This window comes from Micromys minutus (genome assembly GCF_963924665.1).
Source record: "Micromys minutus genome assembly, chromosome: 21".
Classification (NCBI taxonomy): Eukaryota; Metazoa; Chordata; class Mammalia; order Rodentia; family Muridae; genus Micromys; species Micromys minutus.
This window is the reverse complement of record NC_137956.1, coordinates 23983119-23998693: the sequence shown is the minus strand read 5'-3', so window position 1 is coordinate 23998693 and position 15575 is coordinate 23983119. Positions and strand designations below refer to the sequence as shown.

Sequence of the window (15575 nt, the reverse complement as noted above, 5' to 3'; positions counted from 1 at the left end):
TATATATTTTTACATATAAATTAACTATTATACATCTTTCTCTTAGTATCACTGTCCCTTAGCCCCTCCAACTAATGTTCCCTTCCATTTTCTCATTTCCCCATAAATTATGCTTATGTTGTCTTTCTTTCTCTGGAGATTCTTCCACACTGCCATAGATCCTTTTTAATCTCCTGGTTTCTGGGGTTACTTAAGGTTATGTACTCACATCTAAAAATAAGGATCACATTCAAGGAGAACATGTGGTGTCTTTCTCCATTTCTAGAGGACTGCAGCATGAAACGAGGTAAGACTTTTTGAAATGTATTCCTTAGTGTGATCAAATTGTTTATATAACTTAAAAGTAAACAGAAACTCTATAACATAAATAATATGCAGAAAATTTAAAAATAAGAATACAGTACTATTCTTTCTCCTGTATTCATTCTTCTTCCATGTAGTCATTTCAGAAGAAACAACTCTCATGAGGAAAAAATATTTATATAGTGACTGAATCTGTTAGCCAAGCAGTAGGAGTAATGTATATGATGTTTTAATGGCAAGCATGCTCCCCTTGACTGTTATTGGAAACTACATATGTCTAAGTTATTGAAGAATATACTAATAATAGACTCCTTTTTTTTTTGCCCGCATAGAGCTATTTTGGAAAATGTGACTTTTATCCAGATGTTTAGTGAAGTACACTCTAATTAAGCTGTAGATACTTGCAAAGAAAACAAAGTAAAGTGATGTAAACCCCAAATTACTTAAAAGTAGTGTGGAAGAGACCTGGCTTCAAGTGACATTGATGGTATTTTAGGCTTGTTAAAAGTATTATACCACAATGTATAAATTTAGCTGAAAGATGGAGACATACTTCAATGGTAGTTACAGATGTCCCCCGAATTTCAACCCCTGCCACCACCCACTAGAAATGAAAAACAGAAGGCAATTTAAATTTTCACTTATATTTCCATGTTTGTGTAAAGAATTTTGAAAAAATAAAAGCTACTTTAATATGTTGAGTATCTAACATTTATTTTGGAAAATGACAGTAAAGGTACAGCTAAGCTAATCTATCTATAAATCCTGTCCTCAGATTCTAAACTTAAAAGACCAGAATATGATCTGTAGTATTTCTGTCTCAACTAGGTTTCCAAGCTCAAAGGCTAGGGTTTAGAGATTTTGTGAATTCATCTGTTTTAAGTTAATGATAATTTTAGTGAGCTTATAAGTACATAAAAACACTAAAAATTAATTTTCTTATCAAGCTTAACTATATATAGTTATAAAACATGGACAAATGAGAATGGTTAAAAATCTATGACCAAATAGACATGTAGCATAAATACAACATAAAATTAAAACTGCCTAAAATATAGACTTTTAAAATGAGGAATGCATTTCTCCCTCTTATGCACCATCACGACAGAAACATCCTAAAGAATTTTAATAAAAGTACAAAATAGATCTACCTTTTAAAAACGTACAAAGTGAAAAGCTTTAAAAACATCACTTGCACTGTTTCTTTGTAATAGAGGTCTTGGAAATTTTCAAGAAAATGTAATTTAAGAGGGGGGAAGTATATTTTTTCGTAATCATGTAGTACAGTTTCTTCCAGTGGAAATTTTTTACTCTGCCAGGAAATCAGCCTCTGTTCCTTGAGAGGAGGATGATTCATTTGTAGATGACACTTTGATGCACAGTGGGAGAACAAAGTCCCCAGAACTATTCTTTCTCATGGCATTCTTTCATCAGCCAGGCAGAGGCTGTGACATCACTGATGGTGGCTGGAAATATATTGTAAAGGTATAAAGGTCATCTCTAACGTTGATCTAAAGTCAGGAGGGAATCCAAGGACCATGAGACACCTTTTAAGATGCTTTATACATCCTGGAAGACACTCCATTTTAAAAAGAGTTTTTACATTATAATTCTACTAGTTACAGAATGGACTAGATTTTCACCTTGCTGAAAATTAAGAGAAAAAAATGTTTGAGTGCCTTAAGAAACTAAAACTCTTCATTTGCCTATATTAAAAGATATAAAACAATATAATTGGAATTTTATTGGTTATTTTATTTATGTACATTTCAAACTTTATTCCCCTTCCTGGTTTCCCCTCCAGAAACCCTCTATTCAATCTCCCTCCTGCTTCTGTGAGGTTGTTCTCACTTACTCCCACCTCACTGCCCTAGTTTTCCCTAAGCTGGGGAATGGATCCTCCACAGAACCAAAGACCTCTCCTCCCACTGTTGCCAGATAAGGTCATCCTCTACTACATATGCAGCTGAAGTTCTTTTCATGTGTTCTCTCTCTCTCTCTCTTTTTTTTTTTTTCTTTCTTTTTTTTTTTTTTTTGGTGGTCCTTGGTAGTTCTGGAAGCTCTGGCTTGTTGATATTGTTGTTCTTCCTATGGGGTTGCAGTTGCAAAGCCCTTTAGTTATTTCAGTCCTTCCTTGGGGTCCCTGTGCTCAGTCCCATGGTTGGCTGCAAGCATCTGCCTCTGTATTTTTCAGGCTCTGGCAGAGTCTCTAAGGAGACAGATATATTAGGTTCCTGTCAGGAGGCACTTCTTGTCAAGCACAATAGTGTCTGGGTTTGGTGTCTGCATATGGGATAGATCCCCAAATGGGGCAGTCTTTGGATGGCCTTTCATTCATTCTCTGCTCCATACTTTGTTCCTTTATTTCTTTTAGACAGGAGCAATTATGGGTTAACATTTCTGAGATGGGTGAGTGGCCCCAGCCCATTATGGCCCCTGGTTAAGGGCTGGGAATTTTCTTTCTTTAAAGTCACCATTATGCTTAAGTAACTATTTGTATTATGAAAATAGAATATTTTAGGTTTCCTAAGTTATTTTTCTGTAGTAGGCAAAATAATACAAGATTTAATTAGAATAGTGCATATTGTACCAAATTATTTAATTAAATAAAATATGTAAATGATTTCTTTTTAAAAATTATATATAAACAGAGCATATCTACCTTTCCTTTTCTTCCTCTAAACTTTCCCATTCACTATTTCTTTCTCTCTTTCAAATCCATTACCTCCTTTTTTCATTAATGATTTCTTATAATAATGCTAATGGTATCATGGTTAACCACTAGGTACTGAATAACTTATTTGGTGTGCTCTTACCAGGTACCTTTAAAAAATTGCCCTACAGTGCGAGAGGAAAAATGTAGAGCTCACCTTTAATAGAAAGACAGGGCACCAAGTGAATGGATTGGGTTACCATCCCATAGTCAAAATTTCTGACCCAGAATATTTCTGTCTGAAAGAACTGGGAGGACAAAAATGGAGAGAAGCCTGAGAAAAAGAAGTCCCTGAAACAACCCCAAATTGGGATCCAGCTCAAGGGGAGGCTCCAAGGTTTGACACTATTACTAATGCTATGGTATGCTCACAAAAAAGGGGCCTAGCATGACTGCCTTGTGAAAGTCCCATCAATCAGCTTTAAGAGTCAGTTGCAGATATTTCTACCCAGTCAATGGACAGAAGCTGCTGACCTCTGTGATTGAATTAGGGATAAGCTGAAAGAGGCTGAAGAGGATGGTGACACTATAGGAAGAATGGCAGTCTCAACTCACCTGGACCCCTGAGATCGCTAAGGCACTGAGTCACCAACCAGGTAGCATATACAAGATGATATGAAGTCCCTAACTGTAAAAAAAAAAAAAAAGTTTAAAGAATAAATTTTAAAGTTAAATAAATTCAAATCAAATTATATGGAACACTTCACAAATTCGCATACCCCCATCAAGCAGCCATGCTAATCTTTGATGCAGTATTCCATGCAGGTGAAGTACTTCATGAGATTTTTAAACAGTTTTGCTCTTTTGGACCATCCCTGCACTGATACAGTATATTTTGATTGCACTCACAAACTAGTAAGTCTCTCTGACTCCCACAGTCAACTACACCCTATCTCCCTACCAACTTTGTCTTTTTATGTTTTTACTTATAACATATGAGCACACCAAGTTTTTCTATTTGTTATCTTCAATTATTTTCTCCAGTGTTTTAAAGGCTTTATCATACAAGTATTTTTCTTTCTTATTGGTAATAGAATAATCCAGTTAATTGTATTAAAAATGAAAATAGCCCTTTATTTTTGTTTTCAAAATAATTTGAGTTTTTAGAGGTAAATTATTTTTCTATTATTTATTTTGGTTTGTTGTTTCATTTTGATGTCTGGTAGGTAGAATTTTATACTGAATCCACATTACCATTGTTTTTATAATGGGGATATTTGTAACTATATCTTCTATCACATTAGATATTATGGGTTCACCTAAGTTGTTTAGGTCATCTTGATTTAACTTTGATAGTATATAAATGTGTATAAGTATATGTTTGTGTGTGTGTGAATACATCTCAATATTTTAGAATTTCCTGTTTAGTTGAATAGATTCTTGAAGTGTGTTCCTATGATTCTCTAACTTTGCTTTATGTTTGATGTGTTATCTATTCTTTTATCTCTAATTTTATTACTTATGCTACCTTTATTCTTGTTTCTTGAATAAAGGTTTGTTCATCAAATGAGTCTTTTTAGATAACCAAGTCTATATTTCATTGACTTTTTGGAGGGATCACTTCTTTGATTTCTCTTTCAGTAATTTTAACCATGAGTTTGATTATCTATTTCCATCTATTGTTTTATAGGATGTTGTTTGTTCTTCCTTTTCCAAATATTTCAAGTGTATCATTAGATGATTAATATTAGATATAAACACACACACACACAAACAGATACACACACACACACACACACAAACAGAGAGAGAGAGAGAGAGAGAGAGAGAGAGAGAGAGAGAGAGAGAGAGAGAGAGAGAGAGGTTCTAGTTAGTGCTCCATATAAAATGCCATCTTCATTGTGTTGCACGGATTTGAGCGATTAATTTTTTTTATTTATTCCTGGGTCATTTAGATTCCATGACTTTGTGGAATTTCTACCATTATTATTTAACGTTTTTCCTGTTACTCACTCAGAAAAGATATAGAAAAATATTTCAATTTTCCTGTGTCTTTTGAGAATTGATATCACCATGTGTAGTAAGTTTTGGGGATAGTACCATAGGACCCATTTTGATTTATTGAATTCCAGTTTGTCTACTTAGGTTTTTGTCTAGATGATCTGTCTGATATTAAGAATGGAATATTAAATTCACTCATTATATTAGGGAACATTGATTTTAGAGCTAATAGGTTTTTGGGGTTTTTTTGTTGTGTTTTGTTTTGTTTTGTTTTTAGTGAAATTGGTTTTTGCTGATCTTCTGGGTATCTGGTTTTAATTTTGTTGAGAAATAAGTGTTCGGAGCTTTATTTTCTGTCACCCAATCTGTTATCTTGGGTATTAACTGAATTATACTTGGTTTCCAGTCCTGATCCAGGCTAAGGTTCCAGACTCCTCTTCTTCCTCTGCCTCCTCCTCTTCTTCTCCTTCTCCTCCTCCTCCTCCTCCTCCTCCTCCTCCTTCTTTCTCTTTTTTATTGAATATTCTCTGTATTTACATTTTAAGTGTTATCCTTTTTCCCTTTCCACCAATACCCTCTCCCTCCCATTGCCTTCATGAAGATGTCCCCTTTCCCAACCTCCCTTTCCCACCTCAGCACCTTGACATTCCCTTACACTGAAGAAATGACCCTTCAATGGACCAATGTCCTCTTCTCTCATTGATGCCAGGGAATGATATTCTCTACTGCATAGGCACCTGGAGCCATGGTTCTCTCCATAAGAACTCATTGGATGGTGTTTTAGTCCCTGGGAGCTGTGGTGAACTTGGTTAGTTGATAATTTTTTTCTTCCCATGGGGTTGCAGACCCTTTCACCTCCTTCAGTCCTTTCTCTGGCTCCTCTACTCGAGTCCCCATATTCAGCCAAATGGTTAGCTGCCAGCATCCTCCATTCTGATTCTTAATGGCCCCATGATGAGTGGAGTGGCTGCTTCTGGACAGAAACAGCCATAATGGAAGAGGATTGACTCTGGAGATCTGAAATTATGGTTTAGGGTTGAGGTCCATATCAGGGTGGTTGACAGTGAAGGGATTCAGGTGCTCTGGTTCAGGGAACACTATTGAAGCTATTTTGAGTTTTATGTTCAAACTTCAAAATATTCCAGATCAATAAGTTTGGTGAATTGTTGACAAGAAACAGAAAGAAAAGAGAATAGAAACTAACTCAGATGGTCTCTAGGATTCTGGGTCAGGATTCCTGCAGTCAAGAGACTCATTGATTGGCAGTGTAGCTGATTGTGTTCTACAGTGAGTGAAATGGCTCTGAGAATCTGAACTTGAAGTTCTGGTTTGAAATCTAGATTCAGGCTATAAACAGATCTATATTTATGCAGTAGGCACGGAAGGTGATAGGGGATCAGGAGTGAAGGGGTCTAACTTTGGAGGTCTGTAAATAGGGTTCAGGGTCATTCTGCATGTAGTTTCTAGACTCAGAGCTAAGTGGAGAAAACTATAATTTCTTTTGTACAAAACCATCATTCTTTGAGTTACATTTCAGGACTTTAGAACAGAAATGAACAGAGCATTAAGTATTAGATTATAGAACAGACTAAATATGTGAGCAGGTTAGAATCTGCCTCCCAAGATATGATGAGTAGAGAAAAATGAGATGCATAAGAGTGGTAATATATCTACTCAAATGCAGGAAGAAGCGAGAAGAGGGAAGATCAAAATGGGGCTCAGGAAAGATGAGCTGGATCCGGGTGGACTTAATTGGTGATAGAATGTGCAGCTATGGTGAAGCTTGTCATCAAAATGCTGAACTTGCCTGATTCCAGACATCAGAGACTGCAACAATTGTCAGTGTGGCTTTCCTTCTTGAGGCCTGGCTAGCTTCCTCATTCCCCTACTCCCTTCTAAATTCTCAACACCCATATATTCAGCTTGAAGAAACTATAAAGAGTTTCTGCCCAATTCCCTCGACATTGGGGGATGGAATTGGTTATTGTAAGGTTGTTTTTATGAAGAATTTAGAAATGGTTATAGTCTTGCAGGAAAGATTTGCCAGGTTGAATTATACAGCCATAATTTTCTTTTGGTAACTAAGCTAAAGTCATATCTTCCCTGCTAGGAATAATTCTAATTCATACAAAGTTAAAGTTATAATCTTTACAGTGCTTTAAAATTGTTTTGATACAGATTTATGGTTTATATACTGTTTTCGTTCATTAAACAATACTAGTTAAGGGATGGACAACAAACTCATGGTTCTTAGTCAATAAAAGGGTATTTTGAGATATTTCAATTAAAAATGATTTAACAATTCAGAGATGCTTTGTGTAAATAGATTAGTCTTCAAAGGCATCGGAAATCCAAAGAATATGACATTTATGGACACTTTTTATTAAAAATCATTTGATTAGAGACCTCTCTGCTCCTGACAGCACCTCCTCTTAGATTCTAAGAAGAAACTGAACATCAATGGAATTGCTCCAGTTGTGGTGAGACAGCCACTAGGCAAGAATTGCCTCATTCATCTGCAAACCATACTGTCCATAATGGGACACATTATGCAGAATAGTCAACGGATAATTTTTGCCAAACCAGAATTATCAGTAATTCAAAAATCTGCATTACAAAGGTCTGTCAGATATGATCCTAGGCCAGAAGGCTCTGATGCTCTAACGTTTTGAGAGATAAGGGACTGTCCAAGTGACCAGTGGTCTCTCTAAATTGGCCAGTCTTGAAAACTATGTTTTGTGCTTTATATTAAGTAATATTAGTCATTTGGGGTTTCTGATGTGGTTGAAGTCTGGTAGTCTCATACCCAACCTAGCTGTGTAGAATTATAGTCTTTTAGGATAGATAGCAGGGAGCTCCATTTAATGAACAGAATTGCTGTACTGGGTGTCAAGGCTGTTTTATACTTCACAAACTGTAGCACGATAATAGTTGTGCACAGCTTACATTTAAGGGTAAAGTTTGTTTGTTTTATTTTAAGTAAACAAAAAGAGTGATATGTAGATTTATGTTAAGGCATTACATGATTGGGTAGGAAGAAGTAGGCAGAGAAAAGGGAGATATTGGGAGAGGAAGAGAGAGAAAAGAGGAAAGACTAAGATGGAGTCTGAGAAGGATGAGCTGGATCCAGATGGACTTAGTTGAATTAGCTATGAATATTTTAAGGATTTTAAAGGTCTTTTACATTATATGGAAGGGCAGTTTGTATCTTTGTTCATTGGATGCAATCTTATTATATAGAGGGTTTGTGAATTGAGAATTGAATATATAAACCCGTATGGAAAGCTAAAAAAGAAAGAAAGAAAGGATAAAAGAATTGTGTCATCTGGATAGAACTATGTCATCTGGGCCATTGGTGAAAAAATAGCTGAGATCCAGGCTACAGGAGAGCACCCAGCAGCAAAGATCAATACAACTATGGGTGTATCAACCAGTCCTTCTTCAGAGACTTGAGCACTGAGAACCACATGTCAAATCTGTGACCCACAACCCAGCAGAGAAAATGATTTAGTTGGCAAGTGGGGGATGGGTTAACAAAATGGACACTCCCACAGAAAGTTAGATCAGACACAGAAACTCCTCTGAGCAGGGAGGACACACAGATCAAACTTGTCTAGGGGTTAAGAATAGCAGCCATCTCTCCATATGAAGAGCCAATGACAAATGGTAACATAATGGCTCAGGAGGCCATGTTAATTCTAACAAGAAACGTTCATGCTACCGTACTTTCCATTTCATTTTATTTTTAATTTATACATTTACATTTTAAGCTATTTTGTTTTAGTTTTTATGTAGCCCGAATATGCATTTAATGAATGGTTTTCTTTTCCTTTTATCTCCTGTCCCACACAGTTTTCTTTCTGGTTCTTATAGTCTTCCTTATATGGTTTCCTTCTCAAAACATGTTTACTTCTTTGCCTCTATTCCTGCTCTTCCAGGTTTTAATAACTTTGACTAATAAAGTATAACCTATATTTTCCCAACCGTATTTTAATTAGGATTTATCTGAATTTTCTTGAAAACAAGCAAAGTACATAAATGTTATTAATTACACTAGAATTATTGTTCGAATTATTTTCAATTATTGTAGCTAGCTATCCCTTGTAAAGAAGTGGGAGCCAAAATTCAGTGACAACTGACCAAGTAGATTCACACACACACACACACACACACACACACACAGAGAGAGAGAGAGAGAGAGAGAGAGAGAGAGAGAGAGAAAACCATCAAAAATTGGGAGGTGTACATGACACGAGGTTAATCTATACTCACCAAGAAAACTGTTTGCATGTTACATTTATGCTTGTGGTAACTAGTGGGATTTCAATGCATACTATTAATCCTCTAAAAGAATTAAGTACTGACAAAAAATATTCATATAGTGTTTTGCCAAAATGCCTTTAAAAATCTGTATATATTTTTAAAAATAAAGTTGTAAGAGAGAGGAAGAAAAAAAAGAAAATTGAAGATCACATCTATTTCTAGAATTGTGCCAAATAAGAGAAAGACACAGAGAGAACATAGATCATTATAATATCTTTGTTAAATTTAAAATTTCTCAATGAAAATCTAAACAAAATAATATGATATTTAAAATGCAAAAACATATTTAAAGGCCTAATTTAAATCAATAAACAACCGCATGATAGGTGCAACTATGAAGGTTAATAAATTAAGTGAGATAGTAAAGTGGTTAGTGCTATAGAAATGAACCTTTTCCTTTCCTCTATTTGTGGATTGTGTTATTTATTTATTCATTAATTTATTTACTTTTTCACTTTACATCCTGATCACAGCCACCCTTTTCTCTTCTCCTCCCTGTCCCACCCTCCTATTGCCTTCTCTCATTTTCCCATTAGCTGTCATCGTCAAACCATACAGCATTATGGTTTGTTCATCTCAGTGGTGGCCAATTCCAGGAGCAGCTGGCCCCTGGCTAGTCTCTCTTCCAGAAGAGGGCTAGCTGCAAACTCTGCCCTCATTCCAGCCAACGTGTAAAACCAAGACTCTAGATGTCCCAACAGCAACTAGTCCCCCCATGGCTCTGGGACCCACTCTTGTCCCCTACGGCTCTGTGACCTGCTCTGGTCTCAGCAGATCCCTGTGCTGGACTCTCTTCACATTTCCTACAACCACAACCTGTGGTCATCATAACAAAGTACATTAGCCCAAAAATTCAAGTCTTCAGAAACTTGTAATTTAGCATTCATTTTATCTCAGTAAATTTTACACTCCACAAAATATCCACACCATAAACTCAGAGTCAAATGATATGATTTAAATTGTCCACCTAGACAAGACAAATCATCCTATACAAATTCATCCCTTATAAAACATTCATAACAACCTGTAGCTATGCAGAGGCATGTGAATATGGTTCATCTTCATCCTCTATCTTGCTTCCCCACTTTCCTACATCCCTCCTTCTTTCTAAAACTCTGTTCCTGCCTATCCTTTTTTCTCATCTAATGACAAGCCTCATTGATTTTTTTTTTGCGTGCTTCCACCTGCATAAATAAAATAACCTACACAGGGTGAAGAATAAAATCAAATGTACATATTTAGAGTTGATTGTTGGATAAGGCGAAATTTCCTGAGATTCTGAACCATGTAAAAGAACCTCCAAGCCTTGGATTTACAGGAGATTAAGAGCCAAAGAACACACCGGTATTGCAGCGCCTTTTAAAGGTTGAGCAATGTTTGCCACACAGAATATACTGACAGGTCTCATGATGTAACTGATAAAAGAATAGATCAAGTTGTAAGTGATTAGAGACTTATGCCCTCATGGGAGTACATATTTAATACTAGCCATTCTGCTAATGAATACTCTAAAAACTGTTTCCACTTATATGTGATGTACACTTTTGAATTTAGATATTAATTAAAGCCACAGAAACCTTAGGCTTTTTTTGTTAGCACTAGGATAATAGTAAAGAAAGAAACTTGGTTTAGCCATAATAAAACTATATTTAATTTCGCAGATTTGGATCTCTGTTTCACTGACAAATGAGTATAGAATCCTGAATGTGACCAAGATTTTATGTCTTATTTTGTATATAAAGTACAACAAAAAGTGAAATTAGGTAAAGATAGATGTACCTAGAAGATTAAGTTAGATTATTTTACATAAAGCACTTACAGCAGTTCTTAGTATGTGGACAATACTAAGCAATGCTAGTCATTAATTCAAGTGTAACATTCCATAATTCTAAAGTACATAATAACATTATAATTATGCATTATAGATTTATATGCTGCATTTTTGAGTCTAAAAAAATATCTTAATTCACATTACTACCATCATAAAATTTCCTTTTTTTTAGGGAAGGCATAGATGACTAGACAAACAGAAGGGAAGTTTCACAAAGCTTAACAGGAATTTTAAAATATGACTTGTTAATATACTGTCAGTGGAAAGAATTGTTATTTTTTTTTCTAAAATGTTCCCTTCTATCGAGTGAATATTTTATTTACTACACAAGAGTTAACTCATTTCTGCAAGTTTTATTTTTGTTTATGTTCTATAATATGGAACACTAAAAGCTAAATAGTTGTTGTACAAGTTCACATTTGACTATTGACATTTATTTTTAATTTCCTAAGCCAACAACTAAATCTTTGCATCTAAAGGACAATACAGTAACTCAAGTGGAAAATGCTTTGAAAGCCGTTTGTAGTTGGTGCTAAGGCTTTACTAATGATGGCTGCTTTCAGATGATGGTGTACTTCCGTAATACCTATGGGTATCTGTTGGTATTATTAGTATTGCTTTGAGCAGGTCCCTAAGTGATCATGTATAATTTAATTCAACTAAATTCTCTAAACATGCTGTCTTTGGTTGTTTTTTTTTTCTGTAGCACCACTTTTTCTTTGTAGAAAATTTATTAAGTTTACACACAATATTTTGATCAAATCATTTTCCTTGTCCCAACTTGTGATAAGTTTCCCCTTTCCCACTCATATAGCTTAACAATAATCATGAAACTAAAGCAAAACACAAATAAACAAGCAAAAATTACTTCTGTACACACATACAAATAAATAAACTATACAAAGCCAACAAAAGAATCATGCAGTCTGTTTTGTGTTGGCCAATGGCTTCTGATCAAAGGGATTGCTCTGGAGCATGTGTGACAGAGCCAGATTCACTAGAAAAAAGCCCAACCTTCCCTCTTCATTCAGCTGTCAATTACAAATGGCTTTTTGGCCAGGGGTGAAGCTTGGTGTTCATTTTTCCTTCTCTATGGTTGGGTTTTTCTCGCTTGAACTTGGGAAGGTCTTCTGCATTCTGTTGTAGTACCCATGAGTTTCTATGTACATAAGTCCTATTGTACTTGGAAAACACAGTTTCACTAAAATCTTCTACACCATATGGTTCTACAAATATTTCCACCTTTTGTTCCTTGAAGTTATCTGGGCCTTTAGAGCAGAGCTGTGGCAAGAAAATCACATTAGGCCTGAGTGCTTCACAGTCTCTGTAGAGTGCATGCTGGTCTTTCAGTCTCTAGTCCTTTACCTGTTCCACTGACCTTCCAAACTACTGATAATTTCCATTTCAAATATAGTCCCCATCTTTGTCTTTGAAAGAAAATCCAAACCCTGAAGGTCACAATAGAGATTCTAAGCACCCCTACTTTCATCCCCTCTGCATCTCTCTTGAGCATGCCAATGAAACAGGAGTAAAAGCTTTTACCAACAAGAGCCCAACCTTACAGCAAAACATTTTAACTTGTACTCAGTGGGGTGATGCTGTATCTCTCAGTCTCATTCTCTTCAACAAATCAGATCTTCTCTCAGTCTTCAGATATCAAAGGTTTAAATTTGTTCTTTTCTACTATTGTTTTTGTCTTAAGTCATTTGAAAATCTAACATTTTACTATTTATGAGGAAGCAATTAGATTCAGAAATCTTTTAAGCTTCCTAAAGACTCAAACTCTTTCTCAAGCATTTAGAATGTCATGTCAAACTGTAAATAATTTTATGATAAAAATGTTATATTAAGGGTTATGTTGTGGCTGAGGCAGTGTCTCAGTTGGAAGAGTTTTTGACATGAACAAAGCCCTTGGTTCAGTCAGCATAAAACTGTACTGGGTATACCTGTAATTTTAGTACTTAGGTTTTAAAGGCAAGAGAATTAGAATTTTAAAACAATATTTAACTACATTCCATAGCAAAGTTTCAAAGTCATTCTTGTATATAAGAAACCCTTTTATATATATATATAAACAGCTTTTACCTCTGTTTCATTGGCATGCTCAAGAGAGATGCAGTGGGGATAAAAGTAGAAGTGCTTAGAATCTCTATTGTGACCTTCAAGGTTTGGGTTTTCTTTCAAAGACAAAGATGGGGACTATATATATATGAGTGTTTTCATATACTCCTTTAAAATGACGTTTTGGTTTTGGAAAGATGAGACAGATGCATGTCTTTAAGCTTCTTGAGTATCATTATTTCTTATTTTTTCATCTAAGTTGGCACATTTCTTCCCTTTTATTAAATAAAAAACATAATCAATAAAGGTTTAATAATATTTTTGGACTGTATATTGGAGGAACTGTCATTGAGGGACTGTGTGATCCTTAAATCAGTTTTCTGCTCAGGTACTCTATTACTCTCCTAGAAAACACACAGTGAACATTTCATACCAACTTTGCTGAATACAAACTCAGAATCTGAGTTCTTTGAGTATATAAATTGACTTTAGATGATCACATATGACTTACATATTATTATGAAGGTTGCTATACTGAGGATTTTTGATCTACATACAGCTTTTGTAGTTCAAAAACAAATAGAGAGTGTTTATAATAACCTTTCTAAAGAACTTAAATAATATTTAACTACAGTATTCTGAATTTTTTTAAAACTCTTTTAAAACACTTTATAGATTTCAGAAGAGGGAAAATCTTAATTACCAGGACAGTCTCGATAAGCATCTAGGACTAACCAAAACCAGCATAGTCACTAAGAGAGTTCCAATCATTTCCATACCGGTCGAGAAACAAAAATAGATGTGCATCCCCATAATTCCTTGTAAAATAACAAATAACAAATGCTATTTAAACAGACGGTGTGCTTAGCACTCTTTGACGGAATGGCTTCAGTAATGATATCTAAAGAGAAATCTCAGCCATGTAGAGCTGATATTATAGTTATGACAGACAAAATTAATAAATTTTAATTTAAAAATTAATAAATAAATTATAGAAGTCAGACAGAATGTATACTACCGGAAAGAGAGAGAGGAGGGGAGATATATCTGGGTGCCAGTGATGGAATAATTTTAGATTTGTAATCCAGTGAAGTTTTCATTAGTACTGAGATTTCTCAGCATAGCAGGTACGACACCACATGATTGGAAATGGATGAGGGCTCATGTAGGTGTTTCAAGTTTTAGGGTTCACCTGGGCTTCAATTACTTTTTTATCTGTGGAAGATGGTATTGATGGGTGTGGTTTAGATTTCTCTAAACACTTATGATATAGAATATCTATTTCCCCAAGCACAGGAAGATGAGAGAATTTCCACAATAAGAATGTTTCAAAATGAGAGAAGTTCAAATGCTCTGGGCCCTTGTGTGCCTGGTAATTAGAACTGAAGACTGAGGCAGAATTAAATGGAACATGAATGAGAGATGAATCACAAAGATAACAGAACACATAAACACAGAATCATATTCACAATGAGAGGGCTGTCTTTTAAGTGGTCTGGAAGGGCTTGCTGCTATAGCCTTTTATGTTGAGGGATGATCTATGATTTTTTAAAACAGTCTTAACAAAACCAAGCCTAGAGTTTCAGCACGTAGGAGATAGACAAAGGAGTATTAAGACTTCAAGAACTCTCTAGGCTACTCAGAGAATTCAAGGCCACATCGAGGCTTGAAAGACTTTGTCTCAAAGTAATTAAAAAAATTCTAAGAAGTAATAAAGGATACAAAGGGCAGGCAGTCAAGTAGATTAGGGTAAACAAAATTTTGACTTCCTTGGCTCTTCACATGAGTTGTCACTTCTTATCAGTTGTGACCTGCATGAACTATTCTGTGAGTGTGAGGAAAAGCAACAGCTCTCCTTCTGGTACACAATAGATACTTCATTTCAGAAAATCAAAATGTTTGGTCACTCTATACATTTCTATAGGATATTTTATTTATTTACATTTCAAATGTTATCCCCTTTCCCAGTTTCTCCTCTGAAAACCCCCATCCCATCTCTCCTCTGCCTGCTTCTGTGAGGATGCTTCCTTACCCACTCACCCACTCCCACCTAACCAGCCTGGAATTCCCCTACACTGGGGCTTGGAGCTTACATAGGACCAAGGGCCTCCCCTCCCATTGTTGCTAAATAAAGCCATCTTCTGCTACATATGCAGGTGGAGTAATGGGTACGCTTTGATTGGTGGTTTAGTTCCTGTAATCTCTAGATGGTCTTGATGGATGATATTGCTGTTCTTTCTAAAAGGTTGCAAACTCCTTAAACCCCTTCAGTCCTTTCCCAAACTCCTCTATTGGGGTGATCAAGCTCAGCCTGATGGTTGGATGCTAGCATACTCATCTGTATCTCTTAAACTCTGGCAGAGCCTCTCAGGAGACAACTATAGGACTTCATGAGATTCACAG

The 15575-nt window shown here is 35.6% G+C and overlaps 1 long non-coding RNA gene across 1 annotated transcript in view; it reads left to right on the top strand.

Moving 5' to 3' along the window:
* The first annotated feature begins 262 nt into the window (after positions 1 to 262).
* Positions 263 to 15575, top strand: part of LOC308433914 — a 39111-nt gene continuing 23798 nt past the window's right edge. Inside the window, exon 1 of the long non-coding RNA XR_013975458.1 lies at positions 263 to 286. This is a non-coding gene — a long non-coding RNA (uncharacterized lncRNA). The remainder of the gene's footprint in view (positions 287 to 15575) is intronic.